The 7,294-nt window shown below is 42.0% G+C and overlaps 1 protein-coding gene across 1 annotated transcript in view; it reads left to right on the top strand.

Annotated features, from left to right (window-relative positions):
• Positions 1–2,037: 2,037 nt before the first annotated feature.
• Positions 2,038–7,294, top strand: part of ZAP70 (zeta chain of T cell receptor associated protein kinase 70) — a 38,771-nt gene continuing 33,514 nt past the window's right edge. Inside the window, exon 1 of the mRNA XM_081959102.1 lies at positions 2,038–2,208. The gene's annotated coding sequence lies outside the window, so the exon portion shown is untranslated. The remainder of the gene's footprint in view (positions 2,209–7,294) is intronic.

The following is a 7,294-nucleotide window of genomic DNA, read 5'->3' as shown; positions in this document are numbered from 1 at the left end:
AACTCCTGTTGCTATGTGGCCCATTCACATGATGATATGTTTTACTACATCACTTGGCATCTGTGACTTAGCACGGCAATTCTTGTCCCAATTGCTGTTGTAACTTGTGGACCGCCTATAGTATTTTTGAAAGTTAAGCATTTATACAGTACTTAACAATGTTAGGTCAAAGAGAAGCAGCATGCTCCCTCTAGTGGCCCAAAGAAGGAGTTTTTAAAATCTAAATCCCGACTCTTCTGAAACCAAATAATTCCTTCCTTCCTTCCTTCCTTCCTTCCTTCCTTCCTTCCTTCCTTCCTTCCTTCCTTCCTTCCTTCCTTCCTTCCTTCCTTCCTTCCTTCCCAAACAGACACAATTACATCTCCTACTCAGGCATCTTTAGATATCCTTCTTTCCTTCCCTCCCTCCCTCCTCTCCCTCCCTCCCTCCCTCCCTCCCTCCCTCCCTCCCTCCCTCCCTTCCTTCCTTCCTTCCTTCCTTCCTTCCTTCCTTCCTTCCTTCCTCCCTTCCTCCCCAAACAGACACAATTACATCTCCTACTCAGGCATCTTTCTATGTGCTGGGGCTATGCTAGGATCATTCATTGCAGATTAGATCCAGACATGGAAAGAGAGATATTCAAGCTAGCTTTTGAAAGGAGCATAAGACATTGTTACTGAAGCATGTTGATATTTGAGATGGCTTATAGAATACACAAAAGATGTCACTATGTGCCTCATTGATTATAGAAAGTCCCTTGATGGTGGGACTAATTGTCACCGAAATCAGGGCTTTTCCTGGCTAATACAGGATTAGGATAAATAAATACCCAGGCAACGCTGGGTGATCAGCTAATTGTATTATACAAACCCAGCAAAGGTGACAACTTAGTACAATGTACTATGTCCCTTTATTCTGATGATTAAACTATGCTTTAGTGTACAGTATAACAGAGTCTGTAATTGAGGCTGAGTTTGTACAACATACTTAACCAAAGGTGGTATTCAGCAGGTTCTGACCAGTTCTGGAGAACCAGTAGTGGAAATTTTGAGTAGTTCGGAGAACCGGTAAATACCACCTCTGGCTGGCCACGCCCTCACCTATTCTCTGCCTTCCGAGTCTCAGCTGATTGGGAGGAAATAGAGATTTTTGCAGTATCATTCCCCTGGAGTGGGCAGGGAATGGTGATTTTACAGTATCCTTCCCCTGCCACACCCACCAAGCCACGCCCACCAAACAATGCCACACCTACCAAGCCTCACCCAAAGAACCGGTAGTAAAAAAAATTGACTCCCACCACTGTACTTAACCATAATAGGGCTTGTCTAGTTTTGGATTAGTGTCCTGTATGAATTCAACCGCTACAGTTTGCAAATCATTGTTTGCCTTAATATGTTCTGCATATCTCATTTGGTGTGGTTTATGAAATATTGGCTTAGCCTCATTTTGCACTATATCTTAGCATAAGTCTACCCTTGTATCTTAATAATGCATAAATGTCTACCTAGTTTATAGGATGCTGTGTGCATCCATATCAGTCTCTATTTCAACTCACCCTCTAACAATTTCAAAATCTATATATAACTTATACTGATAGTTTGATTTTTTTAAATGTGTTCTTTTTTTTAAGAAGCAAAAGAATTTGAGTGAATCCTTGCTCTTAGGAACAGCTGCCAAGCATCCATAAACAAGTCATCTTTGGATAGTGAGATAAGAATCACATAAATTGAATAAAAATCTTCCATAGTGATCTGGCAGTCAGGAACAAAGACTGGTTGTTTTTCAGAGCAGGCAGGATATCAATGGCTCCACCAGTTGAATTTTAGCCTGCTGAGCAGCTCTGACTAAGTACAGATGCCCTGTAGGTAAAGGAAATGACAAATGTGTTTTTGGGTGACAATTGTATTCTTCAGAGCATCACAAATTCCGTTTGCATTCATCTAAATTTGCTCCTTTCAAAATTTTCCTGCCTTAGTAAAGAGGAAATCAGGTTTTCACTTGAAAGTGAAGCCTCTCAGTGATGTCACAAGTGCACTCTGCTTTTTGAGGGCAAACAGCTCCGTTCTGCCCACATGGCCACCCAAACTTCTGCTGTTCTGCTGTGAGACAGAGAGCATCTCTAACTGCACGGTTTTTAAAATTTATTTATTGGCTCTGTGAAAAGAAGAAACAGTCTGAAGGAAGGCACTCGGAGAATCACACCGTTGTCTACCCGTTCTTTGAAATCAGGTAAGATTATCTGGAGATGAAGCAAAAGGTTAGCGCCTGCTAAACTTCAGTTCCATTTCTCATTCTGAATTCTGGGTCTCTTTTTGATAACATTTGACAAGGGAACCTGTAATGATCAAGGACCATTTTTCATTTACTCCAAACCGTGGCTTATTTGTGGTTTAGTGGTCGTCTTTCTTTTTCGTTTTGCGTTGTTACGAGAATGCCATAAGGCTTAAAAATGGAAGGGGGAGGGGGTATGCATATTCTTAAAATTGTCTCCTTTTGGGTGTTAATTTTTCACAGGTATCAAATGCCAGAGTTTATTTAACTATTTGTCAAGGGATGAGGAAGAATTTGATTTCTAACAGTGAGTTATTGACTATTTGGCTGCTGTCAGCAAAGTAGCTAACTTATGCCTTCATATAGTTCTCAAACGTAACCCTGAACAGATAGATAACAAACTTAAATTTACTTCAGCTACAAATAATTGTTTTGAGTTGTGAAGTTGTGTCCGACCCATCGTGATCTCATGGACAACAACGTTCTTCTACCATCCTCTTCCTGTCCTCTACCATCCCCTGGAGTCCATTTAAGCTCACGCCGACTGCTTCAGTGACTCCATCCAGCCACCTCATTCTCTGTCGTCCCCTTCTTCTTCTTTTGCCCTCCATCTTTCCCAACATTAGGCTCTTCTCCAGTGACTCCTTCCTTCTCATTCAGTGGCCAAAGTATTTGAGTTTCCTCTTCAGGATCTGACCTTCTAAAGAACAGTCAGGGTTGATCTCCCCTAGGACTGACTGGTTGGATCGCCTTGCAGTCCAAGGGACTCGCAGGAGTCTTCTCCATCATCATAATTCAAAGGCCTCCATTCTTTGGTGCTCAGCCTTTCTTATGGTCCAACTTTCACAGCCATACATTGCAACTGGGGAAACCACAGCCTTGACTATACGCACTTTTGTTGGCAGGGTGATGTCTCTGCTTTTTAGTATGTTGTCTAGAGTTAATTATTTCTTGTATCTTATTATCCCAAAAGACTTTTATTTTAGGGTTTTCCTATCAAAGATGTAAATAAGTTCCTTTTTGTCCATCGCTTTTCCAAACATTTGGGAAGCATGTGGTTTTGTAACTTTTCTGTGCCGGAGTATTGTGCCATTTATAAATGAGGCATCCTCCTTAAGAGAGGTAGGAATATCTCAGAACACCCCCCCCACCTTGCCCTACAATTTCCTGAATTGATTGAACTATAGTTTATGACTCCCAAATTTATTTCAATTTGTTTTATATACCACATAAATAGTGTAAATTTTAGAAAGTGCTCTATTCCAATGACCTAAATTTTTAAATGTTTTTTTTAATTTGCTTTTTTCCCTAAAGGTTGAATTTTCAGGTAACTATTTTCAGCTTTCTTAGGAAAAGCAACCCCTTTTCTACGCTGCATTTCTATGATTTATATCATGAGTATGATAGGCTTCAATTATCCTTAGCTGCATCCCAGTGATAAAGCTGCTTTTCTCATTTTTTCACTGTCTAAGAAGATTCTCAAGTTGAATAAGGTCTATTAGGTTTGGTAACCTGTTAGCTTGGAGAAGTGGTGGGTTTCAATTTTTTTTAGAACCTCTTCTGTAGGTGTGGCCTGCTTTGTGGGAGTGGCTTGCTGGCCATGTGACCAGGTGGGTGTGGCCAACTTGTAAAATGTGGTGAAACTCACTTAACAACGCTCTTGCTTAGCAACCAAAATGTTGGCTCAGGAACTCTGGCATTGAAGTGCAAGTCTTAAAGCTGTCAAGTTACAAGACCCTTGCACCCCTAACCCTTTAGAAAAACAAACCCAAGGGTGTTCAAGCTTGACAGCTTTAAGACTTGTGGACTTCAACTCCCGGAATTCCTCCTCTCGCTCTTCATTTTGATGATGTGCGGACGGGCAGGGGGAGGGAGCTGGAACCGGTTCTAAACGGCACTGTAGATTTGTGGAACTCTTCTATAGAAGAGGTTAAAACTGGCAGGAACCCACTACTGGAACAGGCTCTAGCTATTCCTCTGCCTCACTGCTATCTAGCTCCATAGGCACCTAATCACTGCCAGACAGCCTCGGCCCCATCACTGCCTCCTATGCAGAGCGCTCGTCAGAGCCTTCCCCAGCCTCCAGGACTGGTCCATGTTCCTCCCCAACCTCCTCATTGTCTGACTCCACTTCCAGCTCTGCTGGCGGCTGGCGGGCCAAAACAGTTCTGTAGATAACCTGGCCTATGCCATATAGGCAGTGGTGGTTACTAACCGGTTTACTACCGTTTCGCTCATGCTCACACGCAATACTTCTGTGGAGCCTCCCCCTGGCCCCACTACCAGTTTGGCTGAATTGGGCTGAACCGGGAGCAACCCACTCTGCATGTAGGGTGTCAGGTTTCCAAAATATGCCCTAATTAATTCATGAGCCTCAAGCCAAGTTTCAAAAGAAATCCAGTCATTTATTAGGAACACCATTTCGGCAATACCCCATTGCAGTCAGATCTGACCTCATTTTAATTATGGATGAACTTTGCCCGTTTCTTCCCTCCCTTCAGTCTGTGTCATAAATCACATTCTCCAACGAGGTGCACGCCTCACAAGTCTGCTGTAGTAAAGCTCATAGTAAACACCTTGAATTAGATTCAGAAGAAGGTTGGCAACCAATGCAACTCATGCAGCAGAGGGGTTACATGTACCATACTTTGGGCGTCCAAGACTGTTTGCATTTTGTACCAGCTGAAGCTTCCCAATACTTTTCAAGGGTAGCTCTGTGTTGCCTGCATTGCAATATTCCACATGGGAGATACAGGGTATGAGTGACAAAGTGGAGAACCTCCCTATCCAGGAAAGGGCATAACTGATGCGAAACATAAATGCTGCAACTATTTCTGATGTTATACTGGCCAGTATCGCTTCATCAATGAGATGGGCAGTTTATTGTCTGCTTGGTTTTCTTTCTGAGTAAATCTTTAATCTTCTTCCCTTCTGTCATCTTCAGCTCTATTGAGAGCTTTCTGGCTTAAATAGAAAGGTCCTACAGTGGCACATTTCTTAAGCATTCTTTTTCAGGTAGGGTCCAAACCATTTTGGGGAGGGAGGGCAAACCACCCAAGAAATGCTCACAAACAAATCCAACTCAGGTTCCCCAACCCATGTAAGATTTTTATTAAAAACTAATGATCCAGGTTAATTAATCAGTGGGACCTCTTGCCTCCTGAAGTTCTGGATGCTCCATCGCTGGAGGCTTTCAAGCAGAGAATGGACAACCACATGTCCAGAATGGCATATGATCTCCTGCTCGAATAAGGGTTGGATGAGAAGACCTCCAAGGTCCCTTCCAACCATACAGTTCTATGATTCTATACCTATCTCACCCAATTGTTTTATTTTAGCTGCTAGTCATTACAATTTCTCCTTAGCAATTTTCTTCTAATCAGACTCCGCCCTGATGCTGTTTAAAGGTAAGGGTTCCCGTTGCACATATGTGCTAGTTGTTTCCGACTCTAGGGGGCGGTGCTCATCTCTGTTTCAAAGCCGAAGAGCCAGCGCTGTCTGAAGATGTCTCTGTTGTCATGTGAACGGCATGACTAAACATCAAAGGTGCACAGAATGCCATTACCTTCCCACCAAAGGTGGTTCCTATTTTTCTACTTGCATTTTTACGTGCTTTCGAACTGCTAGATTGACAGAAGCTGGGACAAGTAATGGGAGCTCACTCTGTTACGCAGCGCTAGGGATTTGAACTGCCAAACTGCTTCCCTTTGGTGTTTAAAACTCCCTCTTTAATTCCAGTATGGGTTCTGTGGGACAACGTCCTACGAGATCCCTCTTAATCTTATACTCAGCAAAGTGAGGATAAATATTTAATATTTTTACGTTTTCATTGCAGGCAGCTCAGAATTGCCCTGTGACTGAGATGGGCATTCTAAATTTGATATACAAACAAACAAACAATTTTTTTAAAAAACCTGGTTTGTTTGGGTACCATTAGGTATGCTTGAATATTTGAAGAACTAGTGAGACCCACACCATGGGGGAGAACAGGTTCATTCTATATTTCATCCAGTGGTGGATTGCCATTTTTTTTACTATTGGTTCAGGCGCGCTCACGTCCTGCTTTTGTGCATGCGCAGAAGCGTCTGGGTGGGTGGGCAGAGCCTCCCACTGCCGCTACTACTGGTTCACCCGATCGGGCCAAATCAGGAGCAACCCACCTGTGATTTCATCCCCAGAATTCAGAATTTTCCATAACGCTCCAGGAATTTTAGGATAGTGGATTTTTAAAGTGTCTGCTTAACAACCATAGTAAAAATGGTAGTAAAATTGGGTTTGGTCATGTGATGTCTTGCTTAATGACTTACATAATTTAGCACCTGAAATTCTGGTTCAATTATGGTCATAACCTGAGGACCAGCTGTATGTCAAGGAAGGAAGGAAGGAAGGAAGGAAGGAAGGAAGGAAGGAAGGAAGGAAGGAAGGAAGGAAGGAAGGAGTCTTACAAAGGAGTTACCAGGGCATGTCTGAACCATGGGATGTAAGATTTGTGGATGAAGTTGAGACAGATGTTTGCTTAAAGAATTTTAATTTGAGAAGATAAGCATTCCTTGACCTTTCAACGATTCCTCAGTATCTGTTGTTGATTGACTACATCTTTGTTACAATGGATAAGGCATCATAGATAGAATATATTGGATAGAGTTTCTGGGAAATAATGGAGGAGGTAGAATGTAAGTAAAATATAAGCAAATACATTGAAGAAAATCTTTATTTGTGGCTGAGGAAACAAAATTGCTTGCCCAGCACAATAAGCTGCAAAAAAAAAAAAAAAAAAAATCTGAGAGATGCACAAAGCTCTTTTTTCCTCTCCATTTTAACGGAATAAAATCGGCAGTGTCTATTGGCATTTAAAACAAAACAAGAGGGAATTTTTGCCTACAATAATTTATGAAATTCCAAAGAGCACTATGGGTTGGCCTCTGCCGGAATATTTTTTTTTTTAGGATTGCACAGATACTTGTGCCAATACAGCAGAAGTCTACTTATGTATGGGGCTTTTATTCAAAGTGATTGCATTTTGCTACTTTAAAAAGGTAAAGGT

Source organism: Natrix helvetica, assembly GCF_964273705.1.
Source record: "Natrix helvetica genome assembly, chromosome: 1".
Lineage (NCBI taxonomy): Eukaryota > Metazoa > Chordata > Lepidosauria > Squamata > Natricidae > Natrix > Natrix helvetica.
This window is presented reverse-complemented; position numbering and strand designations above follow the sequence as displayed.